Raw genomic sequence first — 11333 nt, 5'->3', positions numbered from 1 at the left:
ACATAAAATATAAAAAAATCATTCAAACCCTTTCTTTGTTCTTTTATGTTAGTATTTATTCTTTTAAAATGCATTCAACAGTCTGAAAAATTCACCAGGAGAGCCAGTTGCCAATTCGCGATATTTCAGAAAAGCCGATTTTTCAGACACATGTGCATAAAATAATTCATATAATTTCATATATTTTGTTCTTTCAGTATCAAATATGTTCAACAAGTAAATAGATCCAGGGAACACCATGGTATGTCTGTTGCCAATTCGTTGTGAATTACCAAATGCCTACTGGTAGAGAAGTTAGTAAATCGACATTTTCAAGAAGTCCATTTTTAGTCTAAAATGATAAAATGTCAACGACACCCTCACTGCATCGGCTCGGATGAAAATTCAGTTTTTGGGTTGACAATATCAATAACACGTTATTCACTTTATTATATAGAAGCAACAAAAACAAGAAAAATAGTAATAGCAACGAAATTTATTATGCAACAAAGAACTGCTGCATATTTGGCATTATTTAAAGTGCAAACTTTTTTATATAAGTGGTTTCATCCTTATATATAATACATATTTCTTTACATGGAGTTCGTTCAAATACCCATTACATAAAGTAAGTACTCTTTATATAAAGCGGATACTTTTTAAAAGAAAAAAACGGTCCCCAAATCCTCATACGAAGCTTGCGCTGCCGTATAATAGAGTCGTTATTAAATTATATGAAGAGGATATTTGTTAATATTAATCATTATGTCATTATGCGTAGTGGATTGTTCATTATATAGAGTAGTTATGTCTTTGTTATAAATAAGTCAAATGCGGAAGTGCATTTACCACATCATATATCAGGTCCTAGATTGCTAAGACGATGCATGTCATTAATATTACTCCCAAGTCAATAAAATGGACATTAACACTCAGCAGCGGGACTATAGATTACGGCAGTGGTCAACTTTGTAATTACACTGGACAGTGTGTGAAATAATTAGAAGGAATGTGTAAAACAAAAACATTGTTATATGAGCTGCACCATGAGAAAACCAAATAGTGTGTTTGCGACCAGCATGGATCCAGACCAGTCTGCGCATCTGCACAGTCTGGTCAGGATCCAAGCTAGCTGTTCACTTTCAAAGTCTATTGCAATTAGAGAAACCGTTAGCGAACAGCGTGGATCCTGACCACTATGTTTGGTTTTCTCATGGCGCGGCTCATTATGATATAGTAGACTATATATAAATCATGAATTTGAAACACCTCAACTCGACTATTTATTATTGAAAATATCAAAGCAATAACCAAAACTTGTGAATTAAATTACATTTAAATTATGGTTAAAAATGAACAACGTAACAGAAAGGTAAATGAGTGTTGCATATCAGATTGTTTACAATATACTATAACATACAACAAAAGCACTGATTCTTTTAATAATCAATGAAAAATATATATAAGTTATATATAACTCTTTCTCTTTTGTAGTCTACATATTGCGGATATTAGCAATATGAGACTACAAATTCTACTAACAGTTTGTTTTTCGGCATTTTTCAGGAAGACCAGTTTTTTGTTTATTTATCTTTTTTTTTTGTCTTTTTTCGTTTTCAACATTTTTTTTCCAATTGGAAGGTTAATTTTTCGTGGGTTGAGCAACTGGTTTGGTCGGCCTTTAAACTGATAATCTTTCAATTTTACAATGCCTTTGAACCTGTCCTGAATGGCATTTTAACCCCAGTCAGATGTTCAGCCCTGATGAACTCTGCACATTGCTTAAATTCCGATGCGTAATATCCCCATAGCACAACCGATTATGACCTAAGATTCCTCGTCCAGCTTGATTTATGACTTGAAACTTCTTTAAACTCGATCTCATGAACGGTGTTATTGAACTTGACCTGCAGCTTTGTTTTCCCGAGGATTTTAATTGGTGACTTGCTGCCATGTGAATATATTTAATGGTATGCAGCTGGTTATATTACATTTGTCAAAAATTCACTATTTCTGTCGAAAGTCATAGAAGTATTCAATATTAATAGATATATCCATTTAAACATTTAGTTTGTACTTACACATCAATATCTGACACTTTCATTTGGAAACATTCAGGAGAGCCTGTTGCGTGCAAAAAAACAACTACCTCCTTGTAGGCGGCATTAAATCTCACGCATTGAGTTTACGCATACATTGAATATACACTAGTAAACCCTATGTTAAACATAACCCTAACCTTTAGTCAGTATATAAAACACACAATAGTGCGTATATTAAATAGGGGCGATTTAATGTTGACGCGACATGTAGCAGTAAGATTGTTGATGCCATTTTTTAGGCGTAAAAAGAATTGTTTTGTTTTTTTTTGTTTTGAATGCATTTAAAGAATAAAAATTAACATTAAAGAAGAAAACAAGGATTAAATGAATTATTTATCATTTCCGACCTAAACACTGACTGTCTGTAAAATGTTTCAATAACCAACTGCCTACCAGTAGGCAGTTGGTATTCGCACGCGAATTGGCAACTGGCTTTCCTGAGTATTTCCAGGACTGACCTATACGTTGAAAGTGTCGGTATTGATATGAAAGAACAAAATGTATGTAAAATTGAATTATTTTATGCATATGTGTCTGAAAAAAGGTTTTTCTGAAACATATCGGCGAATTGGCAACTGGCTCTCCTGGCGATTTTGAGACTGCTAATTGCATTTAAAAGAATCAATAATATCATTAAAGAACAAAAAAAAAAGGGTTAGAATGAAATTTTTAACATGTTCTACCAAAACACTGACTGTATGTAAAATGTCGAATAACCAACTGTCTACCAGTAGGCAGTTGATTATTCGCACGCGAATTGGCAACTGGCTCTCTTGATTGTTTCCAAGACTGACATATACGTTGAAAAGTGTCGGATATTGATACAAAGAACAAAATCTATGTAAAATTGAATATTTTATGCACATGTGTCTGAAAAATCGGCTTCTCTGAAACATATCGCGAATTGGAAAATGGCTCTCCTGGTGCATATTGAGACTGTTGAATGCATTTAAAAGAATAAATACTAACATAAAAGAACGAAACAAGGGTTAGAATGATTTTTTATCATGTCCTTCCAAAACAATGACTGTCTGTAAAATGTCGAATAACCAACTGACTGCCTACCAGTAGGCAGTTGGTTATTCGAATGCGAATTGGCAACTGGCTCTCCTGGGTGTTTCTAAGACGACCTATATGTTGGAAGTGTCGGATATTGATAGGAAAGAACAAAATATATGTAAAATTGAATTATTTTATTCATATGTGTCTGAAAAAAAAGCTTTACTGAAACATATCGCGAATTGGCAACTGGCTCTCCTGGTGCATCTTGAGTCTGTTGAATGTATTTAAAGAATAAATACTAACATAAAACAACAACAAAACAAGGGTTAGAATGAATTTTTTATCATGTTCTCCCAAAACAATGACTGCCATTAAAATGTCGAATAACCAACTGCCTACCAGTAGGCAGTTGATTATTCGCACGCGAATTGGCAACTGGCTCTCCTGGGTGTTTCCAAGACTGACCTATATGTTGGAAGTGCGGATATTGATACGAAAGAACAAAATATATGTAAATTGAATTATTTATTCATATGTGTCTGAAAAAAAAAGCTTTTCTGAAACATATCGGCAATTGGCAACTGGCTCTCCTGGTGCATTTTGAGACTGTTGCATGCATTTAAAGAATAGATACTAACATAAAACAACAACAAAACAAGGGTTAGAATGATTTTTTATCATGTTCTCCCAAACAATGACTGCCATTAAAATGTCGAATAACCAACTGCCTACCAGTAGGCAGTTGGTTATTCGCACGCGAATTGGCAACCGGCTCTCCTGAGTGTTTCCAAGACTGACCTATACGTTGAAAGTCTCAGATATTGATACGAAAGAACAAAATATATGTAAAATTGAATTATTTTATTCATATGTGTCTGAAAAATCGGCTTGTCTGAAACATATCGCGAATTGGCAACTGGCTCTCCAGGTGCATTTTGAGACTGTTGAATGCATTGAAAGGAATAAATATTAACACTAAAGAACGAAACAAGGACTAGATTGACTTTTTTTATCATTTTCGACCAAATCTATGACTGTCATAAAATGTGAATAACCAACTGCCTACCAGTAGGCAGTTGGTTATTCGCACGCGAATTGGCAACTGGCTCTCTTGAGTGTTTCCAAGACTGACCTATATGTTGGAAGTGTCGGATATTGATACAAAAGAACAAAATATATGTAAAATTGAATTATTTTATTCATATGTGTCTGACAAAAAGGCTTTACTGAAACATATCGCGAATTGGCAACTGGCTCTCCTGGTGCATTTTGAGACTGTTGAATGCATTGAAAGGAATAAATATTAACATTAAAGAATGAAACAAGGGCTAGATTGATATTTTATCATTTTCGACCAAAACTATGACTGTCTGTAAAATGCCGAATAACCAACTGCCTACCAGTAGGCAGTTGGTTATTCGCACGCGAATTGGCAACTGGCTCTCCTGAGTGTTTCCAAGACTGACCTATACGTTGAAAGTGTCGGATATGGTACGAAAGAACAAAATATCTGTAAAATTGAATTATTTATCATATGTGTCTGACAAAAAGGCTTACTGAAACATATCGCGAATTGGCAACTGGCTCTCCTTGTGCATTTGAGACTGTTGAATGCATTGAAAGGAATAAATATTAACACTAAAGAACGAAACAAGGACTAGATTTACTTTTTTATCATCTTCGACCAAAACTATGACTGTCAATAAAATGTCGAATAACCAACTGCCTACCAGTAGGCAGTTGGTTATTCGCACGCGAATTGGCAACTGGCTCTCCTGAGTGTTTCCAAGACTGACCTATACGTTGAAAGTGCGGATATTGGTACGAAAGAACAAAATATATGTAAAATTGAATTATTTTATGCATATGTGTCTGAAAAATCGGCTTTTCTGAAAACATATCGCGAATTGGCAACTGGCTCTCCTGGTGTATTTTTGAGACTGTTGAATGCATTAAAAGATAAATACTGACTAAAACAACAACAAAACATGGGTTAGAATGAATTTTTATCATGTTCTACCAAAACAATGACTGACAGTAAAATGTGGATAACCAACTGCCTACTGGTATTCGCACGCGAATTGGCATCTGGCTCTCCTGAGTGCTTCCAACACTAATCTATACGTTGTTAGTGTCGGATATTGATATGAAAGAAACAAATATATGTAAGATTGAATTATTTATGCATATGTGTCTGAAAAATCGGCTTTTCTGAAACATATCCGCGAATTGGCAACTGGCTCTCCTGTGCATTTTGAGACTGTTGAATGCATTTAAAAAAATAAATACTCACACATAAAACAACAACACAAACAAGGGTTAGAATAAATTTTTTTATCATGTTCTATCAAAACACTGACTGTATAATAATGCCGAATAACCAACTGCCTACCAGTAGGCAGTTGGTTATTCGCTCGCGAATTGGCAACTGGCTCTCCTTAGTGTTTCAAGACTGATCTTTAGGTTGAAAGCGTCAGATATTGATATTAAAAACCATAATAAAATGTCATATTGAATGATTTTATCCATTTGTGACTGAAAAAAAAAAAGCTTTTCTGAAACATATCGCGAATTGGCAACTGGCTGTCAAGGTACTTTTTGAGACTGCTGAATGCATTTTAAGAAATGAGATTAATTTTAAAGAACAAAAAACATGTATTAGAATGATTTTTTTATCATTATGTTTTAAAAGGTAATCAGACTTGCTTATACATTTTGAATAACCAACTGGCAACTAGTAAGTAGTTGGTTATTCGAATGTTCAACTACCAATTACCAACTGCCTACCAACTTTACTGTCATTATAAAAAGCAAACTTAAGAACCAAATACGTATGTACTCATTGCCTTTGCAGAAAACAGAGCATCAAAAGAAACACCCTTAAGGGACCGACGAAACAGGCCAGAAGACAGAAATCAAAACAGTTCAGTCCCGGTGGGATTTATAAACTGCTTATCACAGAGTCCTCTCCCTCTTCCGTCAGACACAATAAAAGAGGGAAGCGTAGTGTCCAACTGTAAACAGGTTGAACACTAAACATGTGGTGTGTCTCAAAACAGTTGGGACGTTACCTCTTTTAATAAAACATTGTATAATTTTACCAAATACAGTTGGAAAATTACCATGACCAAAAATCTTACGAAGTTTATAAAGCACATCCCCATAAAAATCGGGTTTTGAAATACCTTCTCGCAGAGGTGTCGTTATATTTTCTGGTCCTTCGGGATCATAGAGTCCATTCAATATATGTTTAATAGAGTTCCGCTTAAGCCGGTGCTAGTGGGCGTGAGGGGTGTTGCATATTTCATTACCTTTCTTAAACAGACTCAATCAAACCGAGTCTGCTATTATTCTGCTTGGTTGTATTCTATGCTTCCAAAGGATCTTTTCACAGATTTTATTAACTATCACAACAGCAATCTTTAAGTGCCGTGTGGTAAAAGGTTTCCCCGTACTTGGATTGTGTTCTTGTATTTTCTGGTCCTTTTGGGATCATGAAGTCCACTCAATATACATGTATGTATAATAGAGTTCCGCTTAAGCCGGTGCTAGGGGGCGTGAGGGGTGTGCATATTTCATTACCTCTCATGAACAGACTCAATCAAACCGAGTCTGCTATTATTCTGTTTGGTTGCATTCTATGCTTCCAAAGGATCTTTTCATATATTTTATTTTCTTTAAATTACTACTGAATTTTAAAACCAAATGAGAATTACGGTAGTAAAATTTAACAAAACATTTACGCAATTTGTAATAACGGCAGCCTTGATGAAGAAGTTTATTTGTGAGATATTGATTACGTTCATTGAAATCCTCAACATGACTACAAGCTCTGGCAAACCGAATTAATTGAGAAATATATACCCTATAAGATGTAGCTCGAGATACATATCCATCCTAACGGGCTAAATTTACAATACTAAAAAAATCATCCCGCTTGTCATAAAATTTTGGTATGTATAATATTGTCATAAATGGAGAGATTGGGCATATTCTGAATACAATGTGACAGGAAAGGCCGTACCGGCGACAGTAACCATCAGAACAAATCAACACCCTTTACAATATTTACAAATTTATTTACATAAGATGATTATTAACAATGAATAGATATGAAAAGAAAAAAACTGATTAGAAGAAAGAAAAAAAAAAGAAAGTTCAGTTCTTTGATACAAAAGTTTCTTAAAATTCCTTTTCTAAATCTAAAGGGGGACACATTTTCTTTTAATTAAATTTGTAAATTTTAAGTAGCACAAAAAAAAACGGGTTCAAAATTTCAAAATACGGGCCCCTTTAAAACCGTGAATACGTTGTTTTCCCGGATTGGTCCCAATGGTGGTGGGTGTTTGCATCCCTGAGCTGACTTCAGAGGATAAAAAAATTTCTTCGTTTTTGGGGGTTTAGGGGACAACCCATGGGACGAAAGCTCTGCGCGGGAAATTATCACATCCAGGGGAGTGAAGAAAATAAACCCTGGGGCTTTGAAATTCCCGGGTTATGACATCACCGGTAAAACCCTTTCTGGCGGAAGAAGCTAAAATATAAAACCCATATGGTAAGCACCATGGGAAAAAACAAATAAGTGGGGGCCCTTAAAACTGCTCCTTTGGGTATACATACCCCCGTAGGCTCCCATAAATTAATACGTGTACTTTTTAAAAAAATATATGTGTATAAGTTAAAACGTCCCCTGATTAAAATACGTCACTTTTTTCTTCCTTTATTAAAAAAGTTTAAATTACTTAAAAGCCCTAAATTTTAAAGTATGAAAGGATATGAAAAGTATATGGGGAAAAACATTTTTAAGAAAAGGATTTTGATAAACTGCGCTTTTAATTTAAAATTTAAAATTTTAACAAAATTTCAATGAAAATAAAAAAGTTATTGTTTGGGTTGGCTTCCTTTTAAAATATCAATGATACACAAAAAAGGGGACATTGTTTTTTTGGTGTATCCCAAGACTGCCCACACTTTTTCTATTACAAAAATTATATTACAAAATGGCATTGATTCCCATATAGATTTATACTAACCAAAACAATCGAAAGGGGGTTCCATTTTTAAAAAAAATTTTTTTGACATAAGGTTTTTGAAAAAAAGTACTTTATAAATTTCATTTTTTACAAATTTAAAGTAAAAAATTTTTAAAATCTTATATAAATGAAACTTTTTTAGATTCCTCTTTCGAAAAAAATTTACAAAAGTTGAAAAATTTAAAAAAATCACCCCTTACTTTCCCGAAATGGGAAAAAATTCATATCCCAAAAAAAGTAAATTTTAAAAGGGAATTCTGTAGAATGAAACAAAATATTTACCAAAAAAAAAAATCTTTAATGCAAAAAAATCATACAAAAAATCTAACAAAAAAATTTTTCTTACCTCGATCGAGCATAAATTTCTAGCAAAAAAAAAATTTTTCAGCCATGGATTCGTCTTTAATGTCAAAAAGGGTTTGGTGGCCAAGGCATATCTAGTCCGTCTATTTAAAGGATAATGTCCGCCAAATACAAAATTTTTGGGATTCCGGTTTAAGGTGAGCTATGAAATTGTTCATTTTAAAGGGTTTCACGATTTTCCCGGGGGGAAATTTTAAATATTTTGGGCCCCTTTTTTTAAATTTGGGACTTTTGGGGCCCCAATTATAGTGGTTTTGGGGATTAAAAACAAAAATTTAAAACTAAAGGGTTTTTAAATTTTCAACTTTTTTATTACTGAAAAGAATTTAAAAAAAATTTACAGGGAAAATTTAGGGTTATGAAATACAGAAAAATTTTAAGGGGTATTTCATGCGTAAAAATTTTGGAAAATTTACCTCAAAAAAACCCAAAAAAATTTACAAAAAGTTGATGAAATCCCCGGCATTTACACTACAGAAAAAAATAAGGCCCGTTGTCAATTTGGGCCACTTCCCCCCTTTAAAAAAAAAAAATTTTTATTTTTTTTTTTAATTGAAAGCAAAAGGGACTTTCCCTGAAAATAGCAAAACAAAAGGAAAAACACAAAATGGTCACTATCTTTACATCATTTTAATTTGCCACCGGTTAAAATCTACCAAATAATCTGCGCCTACATTTTCTTTTCCGGAATTGTTTCTAATCCTGATCCTATTTGGTGAAATTTTGCCAATCCCCCATTCATCGCCTGGAATTCCCTAAGTTTCGGCTTTATTCAAATAAGTGAGCGGCTGATGATTGTTTTTAATAAAAAGTCTTTCCGAACAAATCCCGGTGAAACTTAGTATCCCCAAATTCAAATCGAAAACACTCCTTTTCTATCACTGAGTTTTTTTTGCCCCCTTTGGGTTAGCAATTTTCTACTGGGCATACGTACGGGTTAATTTCTTCCCTTCATTTTTCTAAAGCAATATTTGAGCCAAAACCCAAAAATTTGGGAAGTTTAACTCTCAATATAAAAGTCTGTTCTAAATCGGGGCAACTTAAAAAATGGGGGGACCCATTAAGCTAGCCTTAAAAGTCGGGGAAACCCTTTTTCCCTTGCTTTCCCCCCACTCTACAAGATTTGGTTGACCCTTTTTTCGTCAAATCTGTGAGGGGAACTCCCAATGGCCCCGGGGCATTTGAGATAAATTTAAAAAAGTATCAATAGAAGTATGCTTTACAAATAAATATTTTTAAATTTCCTTTGGAAATTTTTCTAAACAAATTTTCTATTTCCTGTTTCCCCATTTACTGGAACCCCGGATTTTCTCTACAATTTGTACGTTTCTGTACCTGTTTTTTTGGGAAACCCCAAAATTATACCCTTTTCTACTCTACTCGAAAACCTAACTACTTTCATTGGATCTAATCTGTCAAAAATCTCTTGATCCTCCTCTACAATAGCTGCCCCAACCTTTTTTAAATTTTTCCCCTTATCTGGTATAGGATTTAAACTATCACCCTTTTTCCCCTTAACAGTACTGTTTCAGCAGGGTTTGCTTTGAAACTTTTTTTCAATTTTCCCGGTTACTTTCTACCCTGTAATTTTGTCTTTTTTATTTCCTCTATAAAAGAAAGGGGACCCTTCCAATGTAAAAAAACAATTTTTTTTTTGTGGTAAAAATTTAAAAGGGTCCCTTTAAATCCCTCCCAAAAACCCCCCTATTCTAGCTTTCCCTTTTGAAATTCTTTTTGTTTTAGCACTATTTTTTGCTAATGGGCTGAGTATCTTACACGTATCCCCCAAAATTTTCTTGCAAATAAAAACATACGGGGTAAGTGGTTTTAACCTCATCTTTCCCCGCCCTTTACCAGCCCAAAAACCTCTTAGAAACAGTTATCGGTCACGGTTTTTTTCTCCCTTTTTTAAAGTAACCAAAGGGGGAGGAAATCCCAAACCCTTTCTTGGGGAAACTTCCGGAAAGCAAAAAAACATAGCATTCAAATACCTATCCCAATTTTTTGGTTTTCCCCACAAACCCTTACGTTAAAAACATTTGCTTAAAAACTACCGGTTAAACTTCTCTACAAAACCCTTTTACACATAGGGTGATGGTGTTGTAGTTAATGCCTTAATGACAAAACCTTTAAATTTTTGGAATTTTAGGTTTCTGACGGTAAATTTGCGATCCACAATCGGTATGCATTTCCTTGGCACTCCCTAATCAAAGGTACATATTTTTTAATGCCTTTGTACTCTCTCATTTTTCAATACTGGTTTGTGTTTAAGTTTCTGGAAAATTAGTAGCAAAAATCTACCTTAGTAAAAAATTACCGGGTTTTTCCTTTCAGCTTGGGTTCGTCGGACCAATTTTTACGCGGCAACTCTTTTTTAAAGGGGAAGTATCAATAAAAGGGCATTTTTCCAACAAAAATTTTTATTACTTTTCCCCTTAGCCTATGGGGTACGTTGAAAATATACTACATGAAGACAGTACCTCCAAACCTCTGCCATTACTCCTGGCCAGAAAATTTTCCCCTTAAAAACCTTTATAAATAGTTTTCCTTTACCTAAATGGCCGGGACAGTAACGAATAATGTGAAACTTTCTTTACAGTTTTTTAAAGACATTTGGGTTTAATTTCAAATGTCTACTTTTTTTTAAATTTTTGGGCGGTTTACCCCTCTATTTTAACTTTTCTATTTTTAAACCAAAACCAAAACAAAACCCTTTTACCTCTAAAATGTTTTAATCGTCCCTTTCCCTCACCCTTCTTTCTAAAAAAATTTCTAAGTGTACCCTTTCTGTTTGCTTTTCTAAGAATTCCTCTCTAGATATACTAAAATCTGGGGGAAAATTTTAAGCTTTACT

Source organism: Mercenaria mercenaria, chromosome 3, assembly GCF_021730395.1.
Source record: "Mercenaria mercenaria strain notata chromosome 3, MADL_Memer_1, whole genome shotgun sequence".
In the NCBI taxonomy this organism is placed as follows: domain Eukaryota; kingdom Metazoa; phylum Mollusca; class Bivalvia; order Venerida; family Veneridae; genus Mercenaria; species Mercenaria mercenaria.
This window is presented reverse-complemented; position numbering follows the sequence as displayed.